This window comes from Acipenser ruthenus, chromosome 3 (genome assembly GCF_902713425.1).
Source record: "Acipenser ruthenus chromosome 3, fAciRut3.2 maternal haplotype, whole genome shotgun sequence".
NCBI classification, from domain to species: domain Eukaryota; kingdom Metazoa; phylum Chordata; class Actinopteri; order Acipenseriformes; family Acipenseridae; genus Acipenser; species Acipenser ruthenus.
Genome location: NC_081191.1, coordinates 2,900,895 through 2,921,059, shown reverse-complemented (window position 1 = coordinate 2,921,059; position 20,165 = coordinate 2,900,895).

The following is a 20,165-nucleotide window of genomic DNA, read 5'->3' as shown; positions in this document are numbered from 1 at the left end:
GTCTAAACACAATTTCCTTCTAACATCACACTCAATGTCACTCTTCAGTGCATAACCCCTTCTTTTAATATACACAAGATAAATTCCCAGTTTCGAAATGATTTTTACAGAGAACAGAGACAAGTTCACCCTGACGAGATGAGCAAACTCAGTGGCATCTTCCTGGCTTGTTGCAAGCTGTAGAATGTCATACTGCCATGTATTCATTTTTTAAAAAGAGGTGTACTTTCCACTTTCAAATACAACTAGTAAAATAACTTGTACATGATAAAGTGAGAAAAATAAGACAAACAGAACCATCCAGTTGCAAACCGTGCAAGGCAGCGTTTTAAACAGACGTGTTGCTGAGTTTTTGGGTAATAGCGTAATAAAGGAAATAATTTTTTAAGAGGTTTAATAAAACAGATACTGGCTGAAGCTTTCAGTTTAGTATGGAAAACAACTGTCAATATTTATATAATAATTTCTTCTTCTGATATTTATTTTCTAAATAACATGTGCACGCCTTGACTAGTTCCAGAGATAAACATTTAATTCCGTTGCAGTCCACACCCACCTTGTCAGACTACAGTCCAAGATGCCAAGGGAAATTGAAGGTCTGCAGATCTTTTAAAGCAATCAATCATGGATACTGTCAATCACATTTCAACCATAAGACCAAAGCTGAAATGAACGGCAACAGCATAGCTTTGTTTTATATTATTATTATTTGTTTATTTAGCAGATGCCTTTATCCAAGGCGACTTACAAAGACAGGGTGTGTGAACTATGCATCAGTGCAGAGTCACTTACAATTACGTCTCACCCGAAAGACGGAGCACAAGGAGGTTAAGTGACTTGCTCAGGGTGGCTGAAGGGATCTGAACTGGAGACCTCCTGGTTACGAGCCCATTTCTTTAACCACTGGACCACACAGCCTCCCTGGTAGTACAGGTACTGCACTACTGTACTGCTTGCAAATACTATTTTTATCCAGGTTGTAGAAAGCAATGTGGTCACAAGAGGGCTATTAAAATACTGTCTACATATAGCTGCATATTGGGAAATAAACAAAAATATAAAGGAAAATACAACGTTCAAAAGTCAGCATTTCACCAGTTGTTTATTGTATTTCTCATACTAAACTCATCCATTTAGCTACTTGTTTGCTTGGAGCACTGAATACATTTTTTACAGTGCTGTTTATATTACGAGTTAATATTACACACATGTTGAGATATGTTTGGCATTTACCTGCTACTGGCTGACTAAAGAATGAAGATGCTAATTTTAGGAATGCAGCAAATAAAACGTCAACATCTGACCAGTCTTCTGGAGTTGCCCGAACCAGTTAATAATGCCAAAAATATTACTGAAACTTATTTCAAGTGACCCAGAAAGAGGGAACAGCACAGCAATGTCCAATATATCGCACTGCGTATGGACGCGATGCGGACTCTTCAATAAAAACTGCAACTTTGAAACGCTTAATGCCAAGGTTTATTAATTATCTCGTACAGCTATGGCCTAAAGGTTTGCCACGCTATTAACTAACTGTGCTTCACAAAAATGAATGAAACCTGCTCAATACTGTTACGTTCACATATTGAATTACATAACGCTTTGTAGTTTTCCATATACTTAACAATAAACTGATAACATTTTTAAGAAGTGACATTTCAAAATCTAACATGAAATACTGTACTACTATTATGGCTTCCGGTAGACTTTTACGATGTTATTTTGTAATTTCTTTCATACACATATGTTAAATAAAAAATCTAAATTCTGTTCATATAGTTTTTATTATTATTATTATTGTCTCAATCCTAAAATTCTAAGTAACGCAACACTTTTGGCCATAGCTGTACATCAGTATTCTGCAACTTATGGTGGCACAAAATTAACAAAGACACTGTATTTAAATACGTTTTCCCAGTACTGAATTATTTCAAAACACAATTGCAATAGTACAGCATCAGTACAAAAAACAAAAATAACAAATAAATACATTTAAAAGCAACGAGTTAGAAAGAAATACGCCTACTGTACTGCAATTACACATCTAAGCACAAGATGGTGCTGTTGTTCATATCACTTTGTTCTGTTTTGTTTTTCCAGCACCATTCTACTATATACTGCAATACAACAGAAAAAAATAGACAATGCAAACTGCATTTCGATGGGTTCGATTGAGGTGGACTTGCAGAGCTGTCAGGGGAAGCTCTTGTGGTGACTACTTAAGTCATGCTTTGCTGAACTTGGCAAAAGTTTAATTTGAAAGAAAATACAATCCCAGAGAATTCTCTGATCTCTCCAGTATTGCAGACAGCAAAACTTTAGTCCTCACCTACAGCTAGGAGGCATAACATTTTAATTTTCAGAGCTCGGCTTGCAAAGAATGATATTCTTGTTACTGACCACTTAAAATATATATATATATATATATATATATATATATATATATATATATATATATATATATATATATATTGTAGCATATTCGGTTCCCGCAGGCAGGCGCATCACACAGAGCGAGGAAATCCACACACAGGCGGAGGGCGGGCGACCTCTCGCACTAAAGCATAGCGCCGATACCGCTGTACAAAAGAGCCGGCTCCTTTGCAAGGAGCGTATATCGGGCTTATGTCCCTGTGTGTGATTACGTCACCTACCAGCCCTACTGCTGCCTTCCCCTGTGCATGCTACAATATATATATATATATATATATATATATATATATATATATGGTAACGATATCGGTTAACGCAGGCAGGCGCAATCCACACACAGGCGGAGGGTGGGCGCAAACCCGGGATCTCTCGCACTAAAACATAGTGCCGATACCACTGTACAAAAGAGCCAGCTCCATTGCAAGGAGCGTATATGGGGCTTATATCTTCGTGTGTGATTACGTCACCAATCAGCACTGCTGCTGCTTTCCCCTGTGCACGCTACACTCTCCCCTGCCAGTCTACAGTCCGATGAATGCGTGTCGGGGTACCTGCGTCCACTTCTTACACCAATGTAGCAGCGCTGTGCTTTAGTGCGAAAGCTCCCGGGTTCGCGCCCGCTCTCCGCCTGTGTGTGGATTGCCTCACTCTGTGTGATGCACCTGCCTGCGTTAACAGAGTTTGTTCCAATATAAATACAAAAAATGAAAAAGCCATTTGTGCACTCCAATGTTCTATCATCAATGAGGTGCTGACCAATGCACGGCAATAATATTACATGAAAAATGTGTTATCGGCCACAAGATAACAGTGGTCATGTCCATCTTTTAAATGATACGGTGACAATGCGGCCGATAACACATTTTCCACGTTATATATATATATATATATATTGTAAGACAGCAGGGAGGGGGTTAATTCCTCCCTGCAGAAAACATGTGCGTAGGCACATTCTGGGTTTAGTTTAATTGTTTTTTGTTAATTGATATATATAAAATGCTACATTATATATAATGTAGCGTTTCACAGGCACCAAGAAAAACGGGAGAGATGAACATGCTTGTTTCTCGTTCCAATAGCTTCTTGCTTCAGCACACACACAGGTCACAGCTCCCTGTCAGCTACTCCAGAACCATAGCAACCAGACACAACAACAACAACAGGGAGTCACAGCGCCTTTTATAACCCCAGCCACCCTCTACTTTATTCAACACATCCCATTGGTCCTCAGCTGCACACTTCAGGCCAATGGGAACACACTGAACACGTGAACACACAGTGACTCACAGACGGGACCAATCACAGGGGAGACACAGACCATGCACTACATGACTGATACAGAGGGAAGGGCCAATCACATGGGAGACACAGAACATGCCCCCGTGCGCAGGCTAGGGTCACACAGCAACAGAGACAGAGTTAAACAATGGCGGGAAATACAGAGGGGGAAGGGAACACAGTTAAAAACAACGGGAACGACATAAGACACACACAGCACGTAAACACACATACACAGAAGTACAGTACAACACAAATGCACAGATCATTACACTGTCCCCACCTTAGTCTCTTTTTGTCCCCAAAAAGTCTGCAGGACGCAAAGGAACTCGTAGCCGCAATCGGTCACCTCCTCCCTTAAAACACAGCCCCTCTGCCCTCATGTCCAGTTTTTCCCCCCTGGATACTTGTAAGGAGGTTAGCGGGCAGCACTGTGATGCACGCGGTCTCCTCTCCTTCTTCTGCCAGGCTAGGTCTTCGGTCAGGGACGCCCACTTAACCCCTCTGGTAACCCTTGGGCTTCTGTAAGGGGGGCAGTCAGACGGAGGCTCCTTGCAGTCAGGCAGGGGGCAGTGCCTCCCTCTTCCGCTTCTGTTTTCGGGCAGGCAGCTCTTCTCCCTCTTGGCAGAGACAGCGCACCACTTCGTGCCCAAACTCCCCGCAGATGAAGCACCAACCCTGGTCCTCTAGGTCCTCAAAGAGGTTCTCCCATCCGCCATCCCACCGGATCCGGGAAGGGTAGGGGTTCCAGCAACTCCACAGCTCCATCTCACTCTCCAGCACACGGGCTGCGCTCTCTGGCGCCCAGGCGGGCAGCACCTCCCTCTCCGACGCTGGAAGCAGCACCTGTTCTCTCGCTTGTCGGCGAGAACGACCGCCCCTCCTCCTCTTTTGCTTCGGGGCAGGAGGTACCTCCAGCCTTAATCCTCACGGCCACCGACAGGATCTTCCAGGTTGCCATCCCACCGGGTCAGGTGGGTCAAGGTTTCAGTGGATCCACTGGTCCATTTCTCCTCACTGCTCCTGTTTGACGCTGAGGTTTTGTTCTAGATCCCACTTCTTCAAGCGCCAGCCCTTTCAAGGGCTCCTGCAAAGGGCGCGAGGTGAGAGTCTGACTGCATGGAGCCGCCACCTGACATCTACAGTGATCTAGTAAGATAGACCTTACAGGAGACTGTATATCTTACAAGACAAAACCCAAACATGAAATCAACAGTGATCTGGTAAGATAGACCTTACAGGAGACTGTATATCTTACAAGACAAAACCCAAACATGAAATCAACAGTGATCTGGTAAGATAGACCTTACAGGAGACTGTATATCTTACAAGACAAAACCCAAACATGAAATCAACAGTGATCTGGTAAGATAGGCCTTACAGGAGACTGTAATATGGGTCAGAATAATGGACACAAATTCAAAGGGCATAATAATAGGAGCATGCTATAGACCGCCAAATTCAGACGCTGAGCAAAATAATCTGTTATACAATGACATTCGAAATGCGTGTAGAAAAGGAGAAGCCATACTAATGGGGGATTTCAACTTCCCCTGTATAAAATGGGAAAACCCAATGGGGGGCACGACGGACGAAATTGAAATGGTGGAAATGACAAATGACTGCTTCCTAACGGAATTTGTCAAGGCACCGACTAGAGGGGAGGCATGCCTTGACTTAGTCTTTTCAAATAATGAAGACAGAATAACTAAAACAGAGGTCAGAGAGCCATTGGCAAACTCAGACCACAACATGGTCTCATTTGAAATATTTTTTAAAACCCCAAAAGTAATGACTAAAGCTAAAGTTTACAATTTTAGAAAAGCAAACTACGAAGGTATGAAACAGAGACTAACAGAAGTAGATTGGAGTAAAATAGAGAAAACATCCACAGAAAAAGGGTGGCTGTTTTTTAAAAATGTAGTACTAGAGGCACAAAACAATTACATCCCAAAAGTAGACAAATCTAAATCTAAAACAAAATGGCCAAAATGGTTTAATAGATCAATTAAAAAAAATATTCAGCGAAAAAAGGCACTTTACAGAGCGTTTAAAAGGGACCAAAAACAAAGCACACAGAAAGAGTACTTGGAACTGCAAACACAAGTCAAAAAGGAAGTTAGAAAGGCCAAGAGAGAGATAGAAATCAATATTGCTAAGGGGGCTAAAACCAATTCCAAAATGTTTTTCCAATATTATAACAGCAAGAGAACATTCAAAGAGGAGGTTAAATGTCTAAGAGACACAAATGGCAAAATCATAGATGAAGAAAAAAAAATAGCAAATATATTAAATGATTACTTTTCACAGGTTTTTACAAAGGAGGACACGGACAACATGCCCCACATGTCGACCTGTTCCTATCCAGTTTTAAATAACTTTAGCATAACAGAGGCAGAAGTGTTAAAGGGACTAGGAGCTCTTAAAATAAACAAATCCCCTGGGCCGGATGAGATCCTCCCAATAGTACTCAAAGAAATGAAAGAAGTTATTTACAAACCGCTAACCAAGATCATGCAACAGTCTCTTGACACAGGGGTTGTACCAACAGACTGGAAAATAGCAAATGTAATACCAATCCACAAAAAGGGAGACAAAACCGAACCAGGTAACTACAGACCAATAAGCCTGACTTCTATTATATGTAAACTTATGGAAACTATAATAAGATCCAAAATGGAAAATTACTTATATGGTAACAATATCCTGGGAGACAGCCAGCATGGTTTTAGGAAAGGGAGATCATGTCTAACTAACCTACTTGACTTTTTTGAGGATGCAACATTGAAAATGGATAACTGCAAAGCATACGACATGGTTTATTTAGATTTCCAGAAAGCATTTGACAAAGTCCCGCATAAAAGATTAATTCTCAAACTGAACGCAGTAGGGATTCAAGGAAATGCATGCACATGGATTAGGGAGTGGTTAACAGGTAGAAAACAGAAAGTACTGATTAGAGGAGAAACCTCGAAATGGAGTGAGGTAACCAGTGGTGTACCACAGGGATCAGTATTAGGTCCTCTGCTATTCCTAATCTACATTAATGATTTAGACTCTGATATAGTAAGCAAACTCGTTAAATTTGCAGACGACACAAAAATAGGAGGAGTGGCAGACACTGTTGAAGCAGCAAAGGTCATTCAAAATGATCTAGACAGCATTCAAAATTGGGCAGACACATGGCAAATGAAATTTAATAGAGAAAAGTGTAAAGTATTGCATGCGGGCAATAAAAATGTGCATTATAAATATCATATGGGAGATAGTGAAATTGAAGAAGGGAACTATGAAAAAGACCTAGGAGTTTATGTTGACTCAGAAATGTCTTCATCTAGACAATGTGGGGAAGCTATAAAAAAGGCTAACAAGATGCTTGGATATATTGTGAGAAGTGTTGAATTTAAATCAAGGGAAGTAATGTTAAAACTCTACAATGCATTAGTAAGACCTCACCTAGAATATTGTGTTCAGTTCTGGTCACCTCGTTACAAAAAGGATATTGCTGCTCTAGAAAGAGTGCAAAGAAGAGCAACCAGAATTATCCCAGGTTTAAAAGGCATGTCGTATGCAGACAGGCTAAAAGAATTGAATCTATTCAGTCTTGAACAAAGAAGACTACGCGGCGATCTGATTCAAACATTCAAAATCCTAAAAGGTATAGACAATGTCAACCCGGGGGACTTCTTTGACTTGAAAAAAGAAAAAAGGACCAGGGGTCATAAATGGAGATTAGATAAAGGGGCATTCAGAACAGAAAATAGGAGGCACTTTTTTACACAGAGAATTGTGAGGGTCTGGAACCAACTCCCCAGTAATGTTGTTGAAGCTGACACCCTGGGATCCTTCAAGAAGCTGCTTGATGAGATTCTGGGATCAATAAGCTACTAACAACCAAACGAGCAAGATGGGCTGAATGGCCTCCTCTCGTTTGTAAACTTTCTTATGTTCTTATGTTCTTATGTATATCTTACAAGACAAAACCCAAACATGAAATCAACAGTGATCTGGTAAGATAGACCTTACAGGAGACTGTATATCTTACACAATGCACACACAGTGTTATACAAATGCCTTTCTTGCAATAGCTGCTTCAACTCCTTCAGTGGATTGTTTTTTTTACAATCAAAGACACCCTTTCAGATATCATGCCCAACGTGAAAGAATGTCTTTGAATGTAAAAGCTAAAGCCTCTCGCCGCCTCCCCTCTGAACAATGTAAGTAGGGTAGATGACAAGTGTCTTTGTATTACCTATGTTTGGGGGTTAGCCAAAACATTCACAGTCAGGAGACTGTCAGATTAACTCAAGGGCAGGGATTTTTTCTCGTCCAAGGAAGAGCAGAGATGTTTTTTGGTTGTTTTTCCCTCATAGACAGACCAGGCCCTGTCTGTGTCTCAGCTCTGGCTGATTATACAGTAGGTTAGTTAACATCAGAAGCCTTCATAATGCCTGTGGCAAAGTGGTTAACAGTGTGCAGGTGCAGGTAATGCAGCAGTGATCAATGAACAGAGACAACGATAATCCAGGTGCAATGGTATTTAATTTGTACAATCCAATGGTCTGATGACATAAAACACAGTAAATAATAATGATAACAAGCAATACAGCGGCATCTATTGCTTCGTTGTAATCCACGGGTTGGTCCCAAAATAATAAGTCCCGTTCCTTTTACACCGGCACGTAACACAAACACAATCACCGGTCCACAGAGTGTGTTTTAGTGCTCGTGGTGCAAATACAGTTTATCATGAAAACAAATGTAGTGATATGTGCTGGACCTTGACGACAGCTCCGGATCGTGTTCAGCCGCCTAATAATAACAAACAGTATTTCTAGACATGACAAAAACTAAACAAAACATTCACGATAATAACACAGGTTTCCTTCTGGTTCAGCATAACCATACACAGGAACAGATTACTTCGCTACGCCCCCTTTTTTACCATCAAACATGACCCCTTGGTTGACTAGTGCAACCGCTCCTCCAATCCGTGGCTGCCACATCGTTTCCCTTCTGGGTCGATGATTTAGTGTATCGTAGCTCCGCCCCCTTTCTAGATGACCGACTTCCTTCTAACCCTGGGAATGAATTGTCTGACCATCCAGTCCAGGGCACTCTGTTCTCTTTACACAGCGCCCTCACAGGTCGGGAGAGAGATATATCACCAAGAATCATTCTGTCTCTGTTACATGCCTTACTGACATCACTAATCAGCCCTGTCTCTGTCTGAGCACTGGCTGATTATACAGTAGGTTAGTTCTCATCAGAAACCTTTATGATGTCTTACTGACATCACTGACCCATTGGTGCTGCCACTTTTACCACCTTAAATCCCTTTAACAGGTTCCTTGAATATGTTACAATATAAATACTGGGATCACAGGTAAAGCTGTATTTCATTATGTGTCAGTGTGTCACTAAAATGAAATTGTTAAGTGGATTTGACAATCAAAAAATAGCAACACAAATTTGACGTACATAAAAATAATCACCTTACATTCCTTATCTGCACAAATGCCACAAATCACAAATCTATCATTACAGAACGAGTAAACCACACCAAACAACTGTCTTATTAATACTATGCCAAGCCAAGTGATCCACTTCAATAGTGGAGTGTTTTATGGTGTTTTGGTGGTAGATGGCAGGGATGGGGTTAATTGAATGATTAAGTGATAAATGGGAACAGCCACATCACATAAAAGGAGAGCCCAGAGCTCCATTTGGGAGGAGGAGTTTGGTGAGTGTGCACTGTGTTTGTGCAAATGTTTTTGTTTTTGTAAAGTAGTTTTTGTTTTAACCTTTATTTTGGCCCTTGTGCCATTTTTGTTTGTATTTGGTGTTATTTTGTTTGTTAAATGTGTGCTTTGGCGTTCAGACTGCAGCTTCCTGGCTTGTGAGTCTGTCTTACCGCTTTCCTGTCACAGTAGTGTATAGCTTTTTCAGGTAAGGTAACATTTTTTGTAGTAATTTATTGGGCTTATAGTAAATGGCAGGCCTGTGTCGTTCTCATCCACTGTCAATGTAGTGGTATTTTGAATGGCAGCTTACTTCTACCACTAGCAGGCACTGTGAACTGTGACCCCACTAAACAAGTTGAATTTGTATATACGGTCCTTTTTTCCATCAATATACAAAAGGATTGCTGAGGCCACCCTGCAGGGGGCGGTTCTATTCAAATTGGAAAAACATGAGAATTATAAACACAGCACTAAACCTTTTTCTGGTAAGATAACATTGTTCCTAATGAAAGTATCTACAGCACTATGAAGGTTTAACCAGGGTGATGTCTCTTTGACATGTTCGGTTTCCTTGTCCCATATGCTGTGCTAAAGCTCACTTTGAACAATCAGGTATTAGGCCTGAGGATCAGAAATTGATTACTGGGCCTACTACACTGTACTGTGAAAACAAGCCATGCACAGGAATGTTGCTCTGGTGTTGCAGGGTCTTGTGCAAGTGAACATGTGTAGGCCTAGTTACTGAGAAGTACTGTACAGAAGAATAAATTATCACATTATTTAAGTTACTTATTCAAACATGTATATTTATACTGGAACCTATTAGGAATGTGGTCTTAAATGAATGCGGTTACTTTTTTTTTATTGAGGAATGAAAATCAAAACATGGTTACATTCTGAAACTAATCACTAGTATGAATCGATTTTACAGCTGCCTTATAATAAAAAAACGCCTGTAATTTGAAGCCCTTCACAATTTTGTCCGGAACTAATAAATCGACTGCTTCCAGGCGCTAGCATGAAGTGCCTTGGAGTACATCCAGACCTGCCGTGGCTTCTCTCCTGCCACCGATGTAGTGCTGCATTGGTACAGGCACAGAGCCAGTCATGGGGAACATGTCTAACAAAACTAAATGACCAGCTGGCACTGCTGAAGCCCAAATCACAAGGTTTATTAAATGCCGATGCGTTAACATCACAAGTGATACGATAAAGCTGCCCATTGTTCATTCACACTGTGATATGCACATACTGCATGGACTTCCACGCTGCCCCTATGGTCAGTATGTTATGGGATCATGTGTTCCCTATGGCTTCTTCTGTGCCAGTAACAAAATGCAGCACTCAACATCGGCTAGTTAAGCAGCTGCATTTGCAGCTACAACCCAAGCCAATGGACTATTTGCCTACCCTGTACAAAGCTATATAAGGTAATACCTTTTCAATGTGAGTGTGGATCTCCAGCATCAGATAATGTGAAGGGGCTGATCTGTTAGTGATTCAGTGCTATTGACTATCTTTCATGTTCTTGTGCTCGGTTAAACAAAAAAAAAAAAAAAGATTAATCAAGCAATGGGTATGTGCCAGGCTGTGGGAATTGGATACAGTAGATTTGTTGAGATGTAGTACCATGTTTCCAAGGAAGCCCCCCCATGTACTGAATGAAGAATCAAAGGGACATTGGGTTGAAAGTGTCTGTAATAAGGTGATTTGCATGTGCAACCTGAACAAAAGCACAATGCAGAAGGCCCTCCTGTGAGAATGACTGCGGTGGAGCACAGTGACGCCATTATGACCGGGAGAGCAGGTTTAAGTTCTCTTTTCAATGTGTTTGTATCTGTCTGTGCGACACCGCTGTTACAGCACAACCCCTGGGGGCAGCATCACATTCCTGTCTAATTAATAGAATCCTGCTCTGCAGTTACAGTAATCTGTCACGTATCCATCCATCACATATCCACCTTAACCGTTTATCCGCCACGATCAACCTCTTCAGCAACGTTAGTTTATTATTGAACAGAGAAGATTAGTTCAGAGATTGTAGATCCCACCAAAGTTTTCGTACACTGTGTTGTGTGCGCTCCGTGCGCTGCCATTGCTGGTAGTGTCACATGAGCTGTTCAGTGTGTTGACATGTCACTCAGCAGCAACCTCTATCTTTCTAAACAAGGGATTTAGGGGAGCTCCCTAATAAAAGCTGAATCTCAAAACAATAATTGTGTGAATGTAGTAATTGTTACAGCTATGTATAATGGTATTTAAAACAGGATTCATTTTTACATATCTGCCCTTACTTTGGTCACACCGCAGTCGGATACCCGACGGATTACTGTATATGTCCTGGGAGAGTGCCCCCTGGTGGGCCGCCACAGCATTCTCACCTGAAACCTCCTACAGGTACTGGGACCATGCTGAGACATAGGGGTTGACTCTCTAGTAGCACTGAACTGGAGGATGACATTCTTTAAAAAGAAAACTGGGCAGTTCCAGCATAACTATGTAGTAGGAAAGATCTGAGGTCTAGCCGTTCCTGGGCATGTTATGCTAAATATTTGGCTGCTACCTGCGTCAAACCTTGGACAACTGACAAAAATACATGGAAAGTTTCCCAATGTCATTCTTTCAGCCAGACAAAATACAGAACAACCTTAAAAATGACGGTTCCACCAGTGCTTGTTTTCTCTGTTGCCTCTGCAACATCAAACAACTCACATTCAAGGTAGTATTTTGTTTTCTTGTATGTAACTACTGTAAGGGTTATTCTATTTGTTGTGTAACTAGATTCCCAGAAAGAAAGGGTCAAACATAAGCTTGCAACCTCTTGCCATCACTGCAGCATAATTTGACGTTGTTTTATTCTGAATTTTGCTTGCATACTGTGTCCTCGATCTACAGCGAGTCTTCTCAAGCTTGTTGATAAGATTGCAGCAGCTCAGCTTTTTTTAAATTCTATTTCTTTTACATTAAGTAAATTGTGCCCAAAACAGAAACAGGTGAACACCAATATGGGCAGCCATTGTTACAACACAAGTACTGGCATCATTCCTTAATGGTTGCCACCTCTAATTCAGTCTGGGATGATAAGCGGGTACATTTTTTATTTTTTGCCTTTTGACTGACATTGTCATTTTATTTATTTACATTTTTATAGTGCCGTTAGCCAAGACAGCAGGGAGGCACAGAGGTTATAGACCTAGACAGATTGCAGGGCTGGATTCTGGTAACAGAGCAGAACACACAAATACAGAACACAAAACGCAGTGGTTCAGTTACTAACAGAGGGATACTATGTTGAATGAATGATCTGAGGCCTCAAACCCTGTGGCAGGGTTTAATAACCATGAAAGTCCATTTTCACATACTATACATGTACGATACAACTTGTCGGTGTTACTGAATATGATTTTTTTTTTTGGCCAGCACCTGTAGGGTAGTTCCAATTCATTGAATTTGTGTTAAGCAAAGTAAAGAAATATTTAGGTCAGAAGCTTTCATGATGAACAAAAACCTCTTTCTGTATATTTTTGGCATTGAATCAAACATTTCTCTCAGTACTGCTAAGGAGACCATGTGCTTAGGTTGAAAAAAATAGGAGACTAGGAGAAAGAAAATACTGATAATCTGGTAAGATTAAAGTTCTATTAATTAGAAAAACTGTGTTTGTCACAGGGTAGCCTTGAGTGGAGGGTGCGGTGACGTCAGCACCAGGAGGCGGTACACCGCGCCTCGAGTGGAGGGTGCGGTGACGTCAGCACCAGGAGGCGGTACACAGCGCCTCAAGTGGAGGGTGCGGTGACGTCAGAACCAGGAGGCGGTACACAGCGCCTCAAGTGGAGGGTGCGGTGACGTCAGAACCAGGAGGCAGTACACAGCAGACAGAGCTACGGGCTGAAACTACAGCAGCAGTAGATTTATTAAATACACTTTTACAAAAAACACAAAAGAAAAGGGCACATTGGCCAAAACAAAAACAAACAATAACTGAATGTTACAAAAATGACTACCTTTACACCTACCAGCCTTGGTAACATTCGCTCTCAGTATATTACCTTCGTTCTGCTAAGATCTCTGTTTAATGAGCCCGGAGTGGGTCCTTTTATATTCTGTGGCTGGAGCCTTAATTAGCCATTAATCAAACAATTGCCTTATTAAGGCTCCAGCCACATTCCCACAAGGTTATAGGGATGGGAATTTAACCCCATCCACGCCAACTAAACATTGTAAGGCCGGCTTTTCACCGGGTCTCAAATAATAAATAAAAATGATGGACGGTTTTCGTCCGCCCGCATATAAACATCTATAATAATAATAATAATAATAATACATAAAGGGGACGGGGACCCCATCACAGGCATATATGGTGTCCATGGTAACACTAAGCTCAAAAAGTGATCCAATTACAAAAAAAAAATTATCTGGCTCTACGGAACAGCTGTGGCCAAAAGTTTTGCATCATCTAGAATTTTAGATATTTTATTTATTTAACATCAAAGAACCTTTGTTTGGTCAGTTTTTCATTAAGTATATGGAAAACTACAAAGCGGTAATTCAGTATGTTAACGTAACATTGTTCAGCAGGTTTCATTCAACTTTATGAAGGAAAATGAGGCTGTGTGGTCCAGCAGTTAAAGAAAAGGGCTTGTAACCAGGAGGTCCCTGGTTCAAATCGTGGCTCAACCACTGACTCATTGTGTGACCCTGAGCAAGTCACTTAATCTCCTTGTGCTCCATCTTTTGGGTGAGACATTGTTGTAAGTGACTCTGCAGTGCTTTGTGATGGTGGTCCACTACAAAAGGTGCTATATTAAAATAAAGATTATTATGAGTTCTATAGGGTGATGCAAAACATTTGGCCATAGCTATATACTCATTTTATTTTACTTATGTAGTAGAATGGATCTGTGCTTCTAAACTAAACCTATATTTTGTGCTGTATATACAGTACATATTAATCCTATTCTCCTAGCCTCTTAAAAAAAAAAAAAAAAAAAAAAACAACATACTGCAAATCTTACATGTGTACAAGCATGACTTATCCTACTTCATATCATTACATTCTCACCTATACTTTTTAAACTATTGGTGAGACACACTGACCTCTCAAGACAAGAACCTTTGGCTTCCACATTCTTCTCTTTTACTGAACTGACCCCATTGTGTTTGAATCTGCAGTTCATGGCTTTATATGCCTGCCATGCAGCAGTTTTCCACCCAGGACTCCTGAGAAGTGTTTTGAAGCAGCAATGGCTTGGCCCTGTCTTTTATTGCACATTTATGTTGTATTTTTTATAGTGACACAGCTTCCAACTTTGACAAAAATGTGCCTTGCTGCAAAGCTGTGGAATTCATTGATGTTGTGGCTATGTGCCTGCACACAGCAACAACACTCTTATATGAACCCTCAAACTGTCTTGCAGCCCTTAAAAATATGAGAATTATACAATAATAATAATATCTTTATATAGCGCCTTTCATAGTGGACCACCATCACAAAGAGCTTTACAGAGGTAGGTGGTGAACTGTGCAGTATATGCAGAGTCACTACAATAGGACATTGATTTAACATCTCATCTGCAGGATTGAGCACAAGGAGGTTAAGTGACTTGCTCAGGGTCACACAGTGAGTCAGACATTGGATTTGAACTGGTGACCTTCTGGTTACAAGCCCTGGACTTTAACCACTGCTAAAGTAACAAAAACAACTATACACATTAACATGTTTACTCTATTTATTGTAAATAACCAAGCAGTAATTACAGGTACAAATACAGAAACATGCTATTTAACTATATATATATATTTTCAAACAAATAGGGTCCCTAGTGGTTTAAAATACGAGAATGATGATAGCTCAATGTAAAACACAACGTGAACTGCGATTGATTGGAAAGGTGTGTAACTGAACTGTAATTACAATTACAAAGACAATTACACAAGTGTGCCAAGGTTCAACTAAAATTACAAGCAGCAATGACCGGGGGTCAAATACCAGACCATGTGACGTATAACCGTAGTTCCCCTGTGGCATAGCACCCCATTGGCCTCTACTAGTCTTTGAACTTTGAAGACTGTACTATATTCTACCATAGATTAACAGTGCAATATATGCTGAAATTTGATTTGCTCATGGCCTCCATGTTTTTTTTTTAACAAACTCATAGGTCAAAGGTCAATGTTAAGGTCATTTTTGGATAGAGCCCATATGGTTTCCTAGATGTGTTCCATAGTAACTATGTGTTCCATAGTAACTATGACCCTATCTGCACTCTCTAAGCAGTTATAAGCCAGTTTTGCATTTGACCTTACGCAGGTCAAAGGTCATGATCAAGGTCATTTTTTAAAGGAGCACACATTAATTCTCATAGGCTTCCACTACTGTGTGAAGACTCATGAGTCTACAACATTCTACCTTACCTTATAAATACTGCAATATGTGCTAATTGACCATAGCTGAAATTTGATTTCCTCACTATGGCCATGTTCTTTTATGTAGCGAGTTGTTTTGCACAAACTTGATAGACAACCTTGCTAAGGCTATGTAGGCAAAGTTTAGCTTCAATTGGCATAATGGTTTCAGAGAAGGCGTTAGAATATTTTTGACAAATCGAATATGGCGGCAGAACCATGTGACCAATCAGCGTCTCTTGAACAAATCTAAATCTAGAGCATAAGGGTAGTTTGTGCCCCAAGTTTCACATCTCTACCATAAGTGGTTTCGGAGAAGATTTTTTTTAATTGTCCAAAATTCTTGAAAAATCCAATATGGCTGCCAAACCATGAGATCTATGACCTTTTCACTCTGACACAACTTCCCATAGGCCTCTACCACCCTACCAAGTTTTGTGACTTTTCGTGCAACAGTGTTGATTTTACAGACATTTGAAATGTTGGCAGAATAATACAAAATAATAACATTTTAAAAAATAATAATAATCCTAACAATTACAATAGGGTTCTAGCAACTTCGTTGCTTGGACCCCTAATAATAATAATATGCTTCCGGGCTACCTTGAGCATTGCCGGGCGTCTCGTTTTTTAAACTGCAAAAGCAGTAATAGGAAAAAATATAGGCTTACACACACAGCAATTCGGCTATGGGAGAAACACAGTCACCACTGAGCTGTAGATTGGTATTATTATTTATATTACCAAGCGCGCCGAGAAGGCAGGCTGAAACAAGCCAGGCTGAAACAAGCCAGCTGATTCAACTCAACAGCGGGACGCAGTAGAGCTGGGTCCCTGTGCAGAAATCACGCACCCTTTTTTTTTAACTGCAAGGCAGTAAAAGAAAAAAACACATGCACACACAACAGTAAAGCTCTAAGGGTAAAATAGCAGTCATCATGGCAACGCAGGTGAACTGAATTTTTAAGCGCACCAAGCGGGCGGGCTGAGACAATCCTGCGGAGTCAACTCCACAGCGGGGCGCGGCAGAGCGGGGGCCTGATGGAGGATCACGCGTCTCCTCTTTTTTTTTTTTTTTTCAACTGCAATAGCAGATGAAAACACAAAACAGCGAGCGCTGTAAGGCTAGAAAAGCAGACTACAATCTCAAAGCAATGTAGGCTGTTGAAAAGAAAAAGAGTAAACACAGCGCAGGTGTGCAGCATTTTTTGCTGAGTTCACAGAAGCACAGTTTCTGATTCCAGGGAAGTGGCAAGTCTTCTTCCAGCAATGATATTGCAGAGGAACTCCAGAAAACTCGAGAGAGAGCTGTTTCACACAGGCTCAATCACAGCAACTGGACAAGGGTGTCTAGCCTGGACTATGTGCAGTCACACAACCGGGGCAGCGCATAGCCTACAATGGAGTGGAGCACCGTCTACAGGCAGAGGACATCGAGGCACCGTGTGCACCCAGCACCCGAAGACACAATGCGCACCGAGGTACCAGACACCTGCCTATCGAGTACCGTGCGCACCGCGCTTGCACCAAGCACTACATACACCGAGCACCGCTTGCACCAGGCACCGCGTGCTCTGGGTGTACCGCACCATGTGCACCATGTGCACTGAGGTGCTATGCGCACTGATGCACCAAAGTACCATGTGCACCATGCGCACTAGACACTGTTTGCACTGTGTACAGTGTGCACCGAGCACCGTGTGCACCGCGTGCAATGAGCGCCGTGAGCAACGTGTGCACCAAGTACTGTGCGCATCTTGAGAGGCAAAAAGAGGAATGGCTTCCGTGGGCTGACTGTTTTGATCCCTCGGTAGGCGGGACCGGGGACGTCACCCCAGGAAGAGGCCTATCGGCAGCTCTGATATAAAGAGCTCAGTAAATACCTACCAATAGGCAGGCATATCCCATAAGTATGTTGTTGGTCATCTTCAAATTGAAAGGGAATCGCGTTTGTGGATCATTAGTGTATGTGCGTAAACAGGACATTCTCAAAATATTATTGCAATCCATAACCCAGTTAGCCTAGATATTGACACGTTGTAATTGACATGAGAACAATGCATGCATACATTTTTCATTGTTTTATTTTCTCTTTATAAAAAAAGTAAACAAACAAGTAATCTAACTGAAAGCCTTGATTCAACACTGCTAGTTTAATTTTCTGGACTGGTCACTAAAACCATGTGAAACGTCTTTAAAAATATACCAATCAATTACTCCATCGCTATATATATTAAAAAGAACAATAATTTTCATATCTTTTAATCAATCAAAATGCTGATGGACAAAGGCAATCCTGCCCCATGAGGACACTGAATCAGTGAGAAACACTGTTGCAGCAGCAAAGGTCATTCAAAATGATCTAGACAGCATTCAGAACTGGGCAGTCAGACGGCAAATGACATTTAATAGAGAAAAGTGTAAAGTACTGCATGCAGGTAATAAAAATGTGCATTATAAATATCATAAGAGATACTGAAATTAAAGAAGGAATCTATGAAAAAGACCTAGTTTATGTTGACTCAGAAATGTCTTCATCTAGACAATGTGGGGAAGTTATAAAAAAGGCCAACAAGATGCTCTGATATATTGTGAGAAGTGTTGAATTTAAATCAAGGTAAGTAATGTTAAAACTTTACAATGCATTAGTAAGACCTCACCTAGAATATTGTGTTCAGTTCTGGTCACCTCATTACAAAAAGGATATTACTGCTCTAGAAAGAGTGCAAAGAAGAGCAACCAGAATTATCCCGGGTTTAAAAGGCATGTCGTATGCAGACAGGCTAAAAGAATTGAATCTATTCAGGCTTGAACAACGAAGACTATGCGGTGATCTGATTCAAACATTCAAAATCCTAAAAGGTATAGACAATGTCGACCCAGGGGACTTCTTTGACCTGAAAAAAGAAACAAGGACCAGGGGTCACAAATGGAGATAAAGGGGCATTCAGAACAGAAAATAGGTGGCACTTTTTTACACAGAGAATTATGAGGGTCTGGAACCAACTCCCCAGTAATGTTGTTGAAGCTGACACCCAGGGATCCTTCAAGAAGCTGCTTGACGAGATTCTGGGATCAATAAGCTACTAACAACCAAACAAGCAAGATGGGCTGAATGGCCTCCTCTCGTTTGTAAACTTTCTTATGTTCTTATGTTCTAAACGTCTTACAAACTATACCACACAATTAAAGTACAGACTAGATTTTTCAAGACGTTTTGCACTGTTTTAGTGCCCCGTCCGTGCAGTTTTGTCTCGGTGTGACTCTCGCCTCCTTTCTAGATCTGTGTGCTTCATGTAGCTGCTCTTTCACCCTCCCCTCAGGGTGGGTGAACAGAGTGTGATCGTGTTCATCCCCTATGGGGAGGACTGCATGTGCTGCAGCAGTTTTGAAATCGATGTAAAAGTATCCCAGTAATCATATAAAACATGTACATATAATTGTTTTCCTGCTACACATCTGTCCTAGTATATTTAAGTATGTTTGTGTAGTTTTATGTTTAACAGAGGTCAAAAGTCGCTACGAACTGTAAAATACAATGAAACCCATTATATGAATATTATAATAATTTCTCAAAATATAATATCGTAGCGTGCACTGGGGAAGGCAGCAGCAGGGCTGTTAGGTGTCGTAATCACATGAAGACATGAGCCCGATATACGCTCCTTGCAAAGGAGCTGGCTCTTTTGTACAGCTGTATCAGCCTTATGTTTTAGTGCGAGAGGTCCCGGGATCGCGCCCTCCCTATGCCTGTGTGTGGATTGCCTCACCCTGTGTGATGCACCTGCCTGCATTTACAGAGATCGCTAAAATATAAATCTCACAAAATATCGTTCTTTTGATTGTACTGTTAACCTAAATTACATTCGGTTAAACAAAATCGATTTTTTAAAGTGGTTTTTATGATATAGCGGTTTGTTTTTCAGACAAGCGTGAGAGTCAATTTTGGGACTTCTAGATCTGCGTGCTTCATGTATCCTGCTCTTTGATACGGTGGCCGTCAAGTGCAAAACGCCAACAGAAAAAGAAAAACACGAAAATATGCAAACACAAAACGAGGAACACAAAAACAAAAAGGAGAACACAAACGCAAAAAGGCCACTCATGCTGGAGTAGCACTACGTGCCCGCGTACTGTGCAGCACCGTATGTTGGTACAGTAGTGTTTAGCAGTGGGAGTCAAGCACCGTATGCAAGGGAAATACAATCGACTCAATAAGCTCTTTTCTATCAACATGCTCAGCTCAACACCTTGAGAAGGAAAAAGAGAAATGGCTTCCTCAGGATGACGGTTTTAATCCCTTGG